This window comes from Ictidomys tridecemlineatus, chromosome X, assembly GCF_052094955.1.
Source record: "Ictidomys tridecemlineatus isolate mIctTri1 chromosome X, mIctTri1.hap1, whole genome shotgun sequence".
Lineage (NCBI taxonomy): Eukaryota > Metazoa > Chordata > Mammalia > Rodentia > Sciuridae > Ictidomys > Ictidomys tridecemlineatus.
Window position 1 is genome coordinate 54,024,888 of NC_135493.1, and position 12,850 is coordinate 54,037,737.

Here is a 12,850-nt window from a genome sequence, read left to right on the forward strand (position 1 = left end):
TTAATGAATTTCTCCTTATAAACTTGCCGCAATAAATCTATTGATTTGTGAGAGAAATTTTGTAATATTTACATTGGTGAATGAAACATGGGTTGTTTTTGTTGCTGAAACATAGCATTCAAAATAAGTAATTATCAGCAGAAATGAAGAATATAAATGTAGACTTCATGTTCTTTTTAGATTCTATTAGTCTGTTTTCTTATATTAGTATTATACATTCACAAGCTAGCTGTGACACCTTTAAGCTAGGCATTATTGTAATTTTGTTCATAGATTCTTACATCATCTTCTGACTGTTACTCTTGCAGAGGTAAAAAAAATCTGAGGTTAAGTATTAGCTGTTATGAAACCAGGAATAGGTGTGTTAACTTCTCTGAATCTCAGATATTTTATGTCAGGATATGTTAGATGAATGTTAGCATGATTAAATAGAATCATATACATAAAAGCATTGTTATTAATCACTTCTTAGAATTGATATGATGATAATGGCAACCATATTGTAATAGACCATCAGAATTCTAGATCTTTGAATACATTTCTGATGTTTTTAGATGAATTTATTGAACATTGGAAACAATTTTTTTTATTGCTAATGACTGTGCTTTGGAAAAAATTCATATTAAATGTGGAACTCCAATCTTCTTTCTGAGTGAATGGCAGTATATTACCTTTATATGTTTTCATTGGGTGACTATTGGATCATTGCTAAGTCATAAAATAGATTTGGTCATAATTCTTTCAATATATGTTAAAGTAAGGAAAGCCAGACTTTTAATGAATTTTAGTATTATGATACTATTTCATGTGTGCTCATATGTATGAGTGGCTGGGGGTTCCAGGGATAACCAGAAACATTATTTCTGTTCATATTTGTTTTGTGAGGAAACTCCACTATGATAGCCCTGTAAGAATCAAAGAAATGCAGCAATTATTGTCACTACATTGCTGAAACCATTGCCTATCTTGTTCTTTGGGGTATTTGCTATGTAAATTGACATTGAAGCAAAATTCATCTAAGTTTATATTGACTAGAGTTGCTGAGAGTTGAAACTTGCTGTAGTTGATTAATGTATATCAAAAGAAATCCATTTTTATTCTATTTTTCCTCTCCCTACCATTCCTTATTGTGGGTTAGCATTCACATATTACAAAGAATATTCAGCATATTTAGTGTTTTGGTTTTTAGGACTGGCTCACTTCACTTAGCATTATATTTTCCAGACAAAGTGGGATTAAGGGAAGAGAGTGGGATGGGAATAGGAAGGACAGTGGAGTAATTCTGACATAACTTTCGTTTGATCATAAATGAATACAACACCAGTGTAACTGCACATTATATTAACACCACAATATATACAACCAAAAGAATGGGATCCCAATTGGAATGGGCTGTATTCTATGTATGTATAATGTGTAAAAAAAAACACTCTGCTATAATGTATATTTTAAAACATCAAATAAAAACTTAGGAAACATTTAATACAAAAAATCCATTTTCAATTGAAATCATTGTTGAAGATACACCTCCATTTGCATGTATATTACAATTCTATTCACAGATTGCCAAGATATGGAATCAGTATAGGTGTTCACTGGCAGATGACTGGATAAAGAAAATGTAGGATATATGCACAATGGAATATAAGACAGAATTCTAAGTTCTGTTATTTACAGCAACATGGAATGTAACTAGAGAATGTCATGTTAAGTGAAGTAAGTCAGGCACAAAAAGACAAACACCTTTTCTTCTCACTTATATGAGGAAATAAATATTTGATCTCAACTGTAGAGGATATAATGGGCCAAGGACCTGAAGAGATATTTCTCAGAAGATGATATGCAATCAGTGAACAAATACTTTGAAAAATTTTCATCATCACTAGCAATTAGATAAATGCAAATCGAAACAACTCTAAGATTTCACCTCACTCCAGTCAGAATGGCAGCTATTATGCATACAAACAACAATAAGTGTTGGCAAGGATGTGGGGGAAAAGGGAGATTCATACACTGCTGGTAGGACTGCAAATTGGTGCAGCCAATATAGAAAGCAATATGGAGATTTTTTGGAAAATTGGGAATGGAACCACCATTTGACCTAGGTATCCCTCTCCTTGGTCTGTACCCAAAGGACTTAAAAAAACATCATACTACAGGGACACAGCCACATCAATGTTTATAGCAGCACAATTCACAATAGCTAAACTGTGGAACCAACCTATGTGCCCTTCAGTAGATAAATGGATTAAAAAATGTGGCATATATACACAATGGATTATTACTTAGCATTAAAAGAGAATAAAACCATGGCATTTGCAGGTAAATGGATGGCTTTGGAGAAAATAATGCTAAGCGAAGTTAGCCAATCCCCGCTAAAAGAAATGCTGAATGTTTTCTCTGATATAAAGAGACTGACCCATAATGGGGTAGGGAAGGGGAGCATGGGAGGAATAGATGAACTCTAGATAGGGCAGAGGGGTGAGAGGGAAGGGAGGGGGCAGGAGGTTAGCAATGATGGTGGAATGTGATAGACATCATTATCCAAATTACATGTATGAAGACATGAATGGTGTGAACATACTTTATATACAGTGATATGAAAAATTGTGCTCTATCTGTGTAATAAGAATTGTAATGCCTTCTGCTCTCATATATAAATGAAAAAAGAAGAGAATATAGAATAGTAATTACTAGAGCCTTAGAAGAGTGTGGTAGGTGGAGGGATGGAGAAACCATGGTTAATGGATATAGGGTTACAGTTGAATAGGAGGGATAATTTTTAATGTTCTATGGCACGGTATGATTAGTTGAAAATAATAATTTAGGGTTGGAGATGTGGATCAAGTGGTAGCACGCTCACCTGGCATGCGTGAGGCACTGGGTTTGATCCTCAGCACCACATAAAAATAAAATAAAGGTATTGTGTTCACCTAAAAACACTAAAAAATATTTAAAAAGAGAAATTAATAATTTAATATTACAAAATAGCTGTAGAGATGTATGTTAGCCAACTTTCTGTCACTATAACAAATATCTAGGATAATAAACTGATAAAGAGAAAAGGTTTACTTTGGCTCACAGTAACCTCATCATTAGAGGTTTTAACCAGTGGGCCTGTGACAACACACCATGGGGGGAGCATGGGGCAGAGCCAAACCACTCATCTGGTGACCAGGAATGAAAGAGGAAGACACTGATGTCACACAATCCCCTTAAAAGATATGTGTCTAATGACCTTCTATTAGGTCTTTTAAAATTTCTACCACCTCCCGGTAGCATCAAGGCAACCACCAAGCCTTTAACATATGCACCTTTGTGGGACATTCCAAATCTAAACTACATCAAGAGAATTTTGATTGTTTTCAGCATGAAGAAATGATTTTCGTTAGAATAGATATGCCAGTTATCTTCATCTGATAATTACATATTGTATAACATGCATTGAAATGCCATACTGGACCCCATAAACATGTAAAACTACTGTGTCAATTAAAAGTATATTTAAAAGACCATTTTTCAACCAGATTTTTTAGGTAGGTAGATAATCCATTGAAAATGCTTTTATTTTAAAATAATCTTAAGTATTATGATTAATATACAAATTAATAATTATGAATAAGAGTGAATTTTTAAAAAAATACTTTTCTGGAAATATCTACACATTAACATGTGGAATTCTTTCTAATAGTTACAATTTACTTATTTAAACATTTGAAAATGTGATTTTTTTTCTTTTATCCAAAGTAATATTTTGTAAAACCCAGTAGATAATGCATTTCTTTAAAAAAATGGATACATTTTATGACTGTTAGTATTAGTGAGATTACCCCTATTGGTGGTTTTGCAAATGAGTGACTGTGATTTTTGTGAATATGGCCAACTTCACCAATTTTAGTATTTCAACTTTACCTCTGCACAGAAGACTTTACCTATCCAATTTTTGCTATCTGTGCTTTACAGAGAAAGATGATTGGATATCTTTGAAAACTCCCTTCTGCTTCTTAGCCTAAGTAGTGTTTTAGTTGTTCTATAATAAAATGGTGCTGAAAATTGAAAGACTTTAATAGCTTGGAATGGTTTATGTTTCATGGATTTATTTTATATTTATATCTGGGATATAAATTTGTGGATTTTGATATTATTAATTTATTTTTTCTGCTAGGGAAATCAAATGGCCACAATATCAGTTTATTTCCTTATATAAAACCAGTAATATTTTCCTTTTCTGGAAGAATTTCTAATGGTATACCACAGAGGTTCAGTAAGAGAGAATGTATGCATGCTTGTAATATTTATCAAGTATTTTGTGGGCCATGCATCAAAGCTGTATATAAACATACTACCTATAATATAACACTACTAATACAATTGAGATATTAAAAAAAGAAAAAGTCAACTTACTATCAAGTAAGCAGGGATTTTCTTTCCCTAATTTGCATTTAGAAAGCTCTAAATTAAAATGCTAAAAGGAAAGCAAACAATTTCAGCCAGTTCTGCTGGTATTATAAATACAACTTGCTTACTTGATATCATTTTAAATAAATACTCTTGACATTAAGACATCATGCTTTCTGATCATGTAATGGTAAACCACAGAATAATAGAAACATGCTTGAAATGGGCATAGTTTTTCCACTGTGCAACTTTAATTGCATGCTTCTTTATCTTCAAATTAATTTCTGACATCTCTGGACAGAAAGAGATTCATATAAAGAAAAATGAATAACTTGTTTGTCTATAAAAGTGTCATTTCACGTTGTGAACCATTATAACAGAGATTTCTATTTGGGTATACAGCAAAAATATCATTTTCTTACAAAAATACTTTGCTTGTAATGAGAAATTGTGCTTTCACAGTAAAAGAAAAATCCACTAAACTGGAATGTATATGATTTTTTTTCTTTTTTTGTCAAATACTACATGTGAATAAATAGGCACTCAGTGCTGTTGTTATGTTCTCTGTCTTGCTGTTTAACACAACTGTTTCCCACCTTTTATTTTCAACTTATTTTGTGCCCCAACCCTAGGTACCCAAAGTACATACTACACAGAGGCACACAAATGCATACACATACCTGACAGTCCATGTCATAATGCATTGACAAATCTAGAAGCCTGTACATCTTTCCCTGTTAAATCTACAAAATTATTCCTCATGTTTCTCCGTTATACTTCTTATTACTTTGAATAAAGAGAGTTTCTGCACCAATTGAAGACTGTCCACCTGTACCATGTTTTCCTTCTCTTAGTGTTTTAACTCCTTCCCTATGCCACATTTATTTTTTTTCCCTCGGTGGCTCATTTTAAGCAGCATACTAACATGCTCCAATTTCTCTTTTCTTGATTAAAACACACACACACACACACACACACACACACACACACACACACACACGTCCCCATAGTTTTCTTCAACTATTCCCCATCTCTATGCTTCCTAGAGACTAAAAACCCTTGAGAAATTTCTCTATTAGTCCATGTCTCTGTTTTTATATTCTTACTCTCTTCAGAGTCCATTTAAATTAAACTTCCATCTCCATCACTCCACAGTGCCTGCCCTACTCAAAGAAATCTAGTGCCCTTCAATGTTTGTGTCTCAATTATTATTTTAACCTTCTGACAGCATTTGATGCAGTTGACCACTTTCTCTTTTTTAGAAGGGATTTTTATATTGGTTGTATGATTTTGTAGTCTCCAGGGTTTCTTCCTTTTTTTATCAGCCCACTCTTTCTCAGTTTTCTTTGTTCACTGCCTTCATTGCTTTTGAGATGGTTTTTGGGGGTAGAACCATTAAGACTTGTGGTGAATTGGACATGTGGGATAAAAGAAAAAGGAATCCAGACAGACTGCTTCATAATTGTTTAGCGTAAACAACTGGATGATGCCACCATTTATTGAGAAGTGGGAGACTTGGGCAGTGGCTCTGTCATAGATTAGGAATAAAGAGTTTTGCCTTGCCCATATATTTTAAATATCATTTTGACAAAAATCATAGCCTCGCATGGTGGCATATGCCTGAAATCTTATTTGGGAGAATGAGACAAGGGGATTGTAAATTCAAGGCTAGCCTGAGGAACTTAGCTAATCGTGTCTCAAAATAAAAACTAAACACAGGCTTGGTGTGTAGCTCAGTGGTAGAGTGCTCCCAGGTTAAATATCTACTGCCAAAAAACAAAAAAAAGAAAAAAAAGTGAGAAAGATAGATATATTCATTGTTCTTAATTGAGGTAAGTAGTTTTATCTTCCGTCTGGAATTTCAGTCATCAGTCATCACTAGATATATCAGTTTGAGATCAATGTCACATAGATGACATTGAAATAATACATGTGTATGAAATTGTTTTGTGAAAGTTTGTGCATGCAGAAGAGAAGAAAGTATAGTTCCAAAACTCTGGAGCATTCTGTCAAGTAGAGATTGAAGAAAGGAGAATGATTCTGGAAAGTATGGCTAAGTAGTAGGGACATTGTACTTTCATAGAACAAAGGTAAGAAAATGTTTCAAGAAAGACTTATCAAGTGAAGCAAATGTTACTAAGTGTTTAGGTGGGAGGTGACCAAGTATAAACTGAGGTGATGAAACATGGGTGTCATTTATGCCTTTAAGTTTTGGAAGAAGGTTTGATTTGGACATTGTGTTGGTATGAGTTGAAAGATGAAATAATAGGTTATAGGAATGTAAACAGAATATGTAGATAACTCTTGGAAAGTTTGGCTCTAGAGAAGCAGAGAGAAGGTGTTACCTTGAAGTGGTATAGTGGCAATTTTATTTTTTATTAAAGAGGGAAATGCTGATGGGAATAATCTTGTTTGGAGGAATAGATTGAAGATATATGAGACAAATAAGATTAAAAGTTAAAACAGATCAAAAGAGAGTGGATGCACGTGTGGAAGAGAGTTGATGTATATGTGGAAAAACTTAACCTTTGACAAGATGACCATTTTTTTCATTTGTACAGTAAAGAAGATGGTGTAAATGAAGGATTATTTGTTGGTGGCATAACTAGTTTGTTTACACTTGATGATGTCTATTGTTTTTTCAGTTAGGTAGCAAGATTATAGCAACAGTGTGGATTACTGTTGATGAAGAATGGATCATTTGCAAAAAAAAAAAGGGGAATAATTATTAGTATGGTATTGTTATCACTGGGCAATAGTGAATGTGTATTTGAAATTGATGATTATTGCTTTCAACTTCTATTGTTATTCGTAGTTATGTTATTTGCAAAGTACATTATACAAATGCAGGCCTAGAAAAGGATGTTTAACCATTAAGTGGAAAGAATATTAGGTATGGGTGCTACACAATGATTATTAATGTCAAGTGATACTTAATGGGTCACCAACTTAAAATAGAAGACTGTAGAGAAATTATGGTGGATGTAAGTAGTAAGTGGAGGATGTAAGTAGAGGATGGTGGATCAAAGGTGTTATCTTCATTGACCTTTAGAACTGATTGAGAGGCAGAGGATGCAGCTTAATGTGAGTGCTTTTCTAGGATGGGCAAGGACCTGGGTTTGATGCCTCACAGCAGGGTGGTGACCCAGGTAGGGGTAAGTAAAAAAGAATTGCTTTTGAATGGATTCTTGATCAATTAAGCTTGAACTCTAGGGAAAACATATTCATCAGATATTGTGATTGAATTGGAATTAAGGAGATTTTCTCATTTGGGTGCTTAGAGTGTGACCATGCTATTTGTTTGGTCTAGGCTACATTCAGAAAAAGATAGAAAAGAGAAAGTAAAGAAACACAGACATAGATTTTGAATGAGGATGATGAAGTCACTGAAAACAAGTAATTAAGAGTTTACAAAAAGTTTCTAGTAAATGAAGGGGTGTGACAAAGATATCTGAATATAAGATGCAAATGCTGTGTATCCAAATTATGCTAGCTAATACCCATTTTCATGCAAGGTTAGTATGAAAATTAAATATTGGCAAACCAATTATTTTATAAACCAATGACTGAATGAAAATCACTTAATGCATTGTTAGAAGTCAACCAATGAAAATGGATTCTATTGTATTTATCTAGTTTAGATTATATATTTAATGAACACAGTTTAAGTGGAATGATGGCTAGCAATGATTACAATGAATTTTTCAAGTTTATTCATTTAGGTTTACATAGTACCCCTTATCTGATAAAGCATGTCGTAAAGAAAAGGTATATAGTTATGAACTATTTTAAAATGCACACACTCATGAGTTTTAAGAGTTTAGGGAATAAAGCACATTTTTGTGCTATGTTTAATTGGAATAATATATACGGGATTACTTGAAACAATTCAGATTGTTAAAAAATTCTTGGGCATGTAGTAAAGCTCAAGTAGTCCTGATGTTTTAGTATTGGTTCTCTCTAACTGTGTGACCTAATTTTATAAACCGAAAAATGAGGTGCTTGTAGTAGACATTTTTAAGGGATCCTTTGATGGTTCTATGAGTCTAAGAAAAAGAAATTTAAAACATATTTGTGGAAATTATATCTTAGCTTTTAATCAGACAAATTAAAATATTCTGTTACATGTTTGTACCCCCTTCATCTAGATTCCAAACTATTAGTTGTATAATTTAGTGATAGTATGATGGTATAATTTAGTGATAGTATGATTTAGTGATGATATGATTCTGGTTATCCTTTTTTTCTATAATAATTTGAATCATAACCCAATTATTTCCTTTAAAGCAAGACCAAGAAAGTAGTATAAATTGGTACACTAATAAACACCAAGAAATGGCTGTTTATATATTGTCTTTTTATTTGAAAATAATTTCAAATATACAGAAATTACAATGTTCATAATACTATATATCTTTTACATTTAGCCTCCTCCTTTCCCCCCGTCTCTCTGTTCCCCACCTCCTCCCTATCCCTTTCTTTTTAGGCCTCCCTTAGTCCCTATCTCCATCTCTGTTTCTTCTTCAGCCTCCTTTCATTTGGAAGATTTTGACAACCATTCTTTGTCTGTTATGATATTAACATTTAAAAAGAATATCAATCTCCTTTTTCATTAATAGAATTTTCATTTGAGTAATTCTAATGTTATCTCACAATCAGACTCAGTATGGGCATTCTTGACCAGAATTGATACAGAATTGTACACAGGTGTTACAGAAAGTATCCCAGCTAGAGGAACACAGTAACTTTCTGCCTCTCATTAGTGAAGTCAATATTGATCATTTGGTAAAGTTATTTTACAGTTTCTCTAGTATTTAGTTATTATTTTCTTTTGCAAGTAATAAGCAGTCTGTGTGGAAACACTTTAGGAACTTGCAAATATCCCGCTTTTCATCAAAATGTTCCCATAGGTTCTGGAATATTTTCCATAATAGTTATGAAGTGATGAGCTACCAACTCCAGTACTTTCTCCATATGTAACAGTTGGTACTTGCCATGTGAGATTTCTCCCCCCTTATCTATCTACCTACCTACCTACAGATGTACTTATTGATTGATTTCTTACCAGTATGGATATAAAAATTCCTATTTTTCAATGTCTTATCATTTATTTTAGTAAATAATTTCAGTGCTCATTTCTCCCATATTTTGTCAGTGAGAGCCCCTGCAACCTGGCTTTGTAATGTGTCCCCATTGTTTTTAGCACTGTTACTTTATAAAATTAAAATTTATTTTAATTTCATTCGATACCTACCCTTCCACAACATTGCAGTCAATGATTTCTCTGAGGAGCTTGGATCCTTTTCCCTGAGAACTGTAAGAGAAACCAATATTTGTGTAGTGGGTGTGTGTTTGTTGCCACTGGAATATCAGAAAAGACATTTAAAATTAACAGATTACAAAACATTAAAAATGTAAATAGGATATGATCTTTAAATTAAATCATGGGACTCTACTTTTAATGATGCCCCATTTCTGTGATCAGCTGTGAGATAATTTAAATTCATATATAGTGGCCTAATTGTAGTTAATATATTTAATTTTAAAAAATAATAATGTGTAAGGTACAGAAGTAGCAATACATACTGCCATAACAAAGGGAAAATATGCTGATTTATCTAAAGGCTGTATACATTTATCTAGTTCAGTGACTCAGCAAAATAAATTAAAATATTAAGCAATTAAATGTATGGTTTTAGTGAAAAATCAGAATGTGCTCCTACCTCCAAAAGTTACAATTATGCCATAGCTTTAACTGTTCACTATGAAGTATTAAAGGTGTTCAAATATTTTCTTGAATTTGTTTATGTATTTCAACTTAAAAAAATCTCAGCTTCATAGAATTTATGTGTGATAATTCTTTGTTTTTATAAATACATCTTTATCATAATTGGGAAAGAACATTTGATGAAACAGATTTCTACATGTTCAATGAATTGAATAATTCAATTCCGAGCTCCTATATTCGGTGTCCTAGTTTATTTTCTCAAATTATGTCTGTTTATTTTAATTCCTTTCCTCCTCTTAAAGAATCTCAATTGTCTCCCTTTTCTCAGGGCATTGTTTGATAACTGATCTTAATACAAATAAGCATATGCTGAGCCCCAGAAACAGACATGTAGTTCACATACTTTCTATTATACTCGAGATAGTAATTGAGCACTTAATACATGCAAAGCACTGTGCAGGGACCTCTATTTCTTCTAAATTTATTTGAATTACTTGTTTGCAATGAAGCTAGCTAATGGTTGACCATTCCCTCCCCCACAAAACTACATTAGACCAGCTTGTCAGTTGCATTATTCATTAGGTTGCTAAGACATAAGGTCAGACCTTGAGGTTTATGGCTTGATGACATATTTTTCTTCTATTGATTATCTATGCCATGTCTGGTAGTGAAAACAGATATTTTTAATCTTTTTTCTCTCAAAATATATTATTCTAAAATCTCATATTTTTAACCATTGAGTTTTCTTTAAAACATATCTTGGAATTAATGGTGTACTTTTTCCTTCTTTATTATGACAGTGATGATCAAGTGCTTGCTTTTTGAAACGTTTTCCTGACATGTCTGAACTGGATATATTTTCAACCAGTGCTTCTTTTTGATTCATCTTTTCCTTTTAATGCCTTCTTTTTGATTCATCTGTTCCTTTTATTGCCTCACACTTTATGAATAATCATGTATTCTCACTTAGTTCATTAAATAGTCTTGTAGCGTAATTAGGAGAGTTATTAATAAAATTTCATTTAGATGGATCCATCTATATGAGAATTTACAAATAATTGAGTGATGGTTTGTGTTTTTTTCTCCTCTGAAAAGGAAATACTCTCACTACTAACATTGAAATGGGAGTCATCTTTGGACTTTTATTCAGATGTGTCAGTTTTGTGAGACCATACCAAGATATTCACTTAGCTTAAGGGAACAGAAGAACTTTGTTATGCTCTTTGAGTGTTACATTAAACTAGATCATTGCCTGAGGACCCTATTTAATATGTCCATCTGATTTATGATTTTTTGTACTCCTTTTTCCTTTGATTTGTCTCAGCTTTGGAAAACTTGGCATTTATTTCTATTTTACTTTTTACACTGTCTCAACAAATATCTCTACATTCATTACTTTTAGTTCAATTACGTGTTGAATTTAAAGTAAATAATTTGGTATGTCGTGTTTTGAATTTACAATCATGCAGAGTGAAGGAAGCAGCATGAGTTGTGGGTTTGCAGAATGCTTTTTTTAAAAAAGTATGGATTTCAGGCTGGGGATTTTGTTTAGGGGTAATAGCATTTGCCTAGCATGCAGAAGGCCAATCTCAGCACCCCCTCCTGAGGTATCAATTACTGTAAATTCTTGAGAGGCTCTCTATAACAATATGAGTAGAAATATATGTTCATTCAAATTTTTATTATTGATTTAAAGAGACTTTAAATTTCTGTAGCAAATCACATTTCTCCCTTTCTGGCCATCTATCATATAATTAAAGTGATATCAAAGACTGATTAGAATATATAAGTCATTAAGATTTTAATTCTTAATTGTATAATCTCCCTTGCCAGGGTTGTTAACTTTTATGATACAGGGAGGGTAGAAATTCAGCAGAGGCATTTATTTATTTTCTTTTATGAACAAGGCTGTACAATTTGCATTTTTTCCAGGTGGTACTGGGACTATGTGAATAGATCACACAGCTGCTGCCTTGGTCAGTTTGAGGGGTATGTTTAGCAGATGTTTGCAGGATCTGGATTTTAAAGTATTCTCAAATATATTTAGAGACTTAGATATCTCGTTTCTGGGTTTATATTTTAGGTAATGTCTATTTCTTTGGTGTCTTGGTGGTATGTTACTGCCTTGCTTTTTTTCCTGTTGCTTAAATTTGTTTAGAGAATATATTTACCATAACCTTTAAATTATATGGCTATTCCTGTTAGGTAGCTGAATACATTTTTAAGGATAATATGGGATTTTTATAATTAGTTCAAGAAAGAAAATGAAAATACAGCTAGCCACATTTACATGGCTCATGCCTGAGTTAGAATCACAGATTTGGAATAAAGAAGTACCACTTTCTCCATTTATTCTAAAATGAGCCATCCTGTGAAGAACTTGCACCAATCTAATTTTTACAAAGTTATTTATATATTTTTACTGATTTGGTTAAAAGTAAAAGCTGACAAATGACAGGAATTTTCAGTGGCTATGATTCATTTTATAGGTCCTTGATATCATAGTTGCAAATATAAGTGCTTATCAAAGCCAATGATTTTGGTAATTATAACAATGTTTCTTGATAACCTATTATATGAAAGGTACTATAAGTATTATAAGGTTAGATTTGGACCCTTACATCTAGGAGCTCAGTGTTTAATAATAGAATATGTGTACAACTAATAAGAAAACATCAAACATAAACGACCGATAAATGAGATAAATATGAAGTAGTATTTCTT

At 32.6% G+C, this 12,850-nt stretch overlaps 1 protein-coding gene across 15 annotated transcripts in view; it reads left to right on the forward strand.

The window, feature by feature from the left end:
* The window catches only part of Diaph2 (diaphanous related formin 2), an 802,473-nt gene that overhangs the window by 314,888 nt on the left and 474,735 nt on the right, over nt 1-12,850 (forward strand). The window lies entirely within an intron of this gene.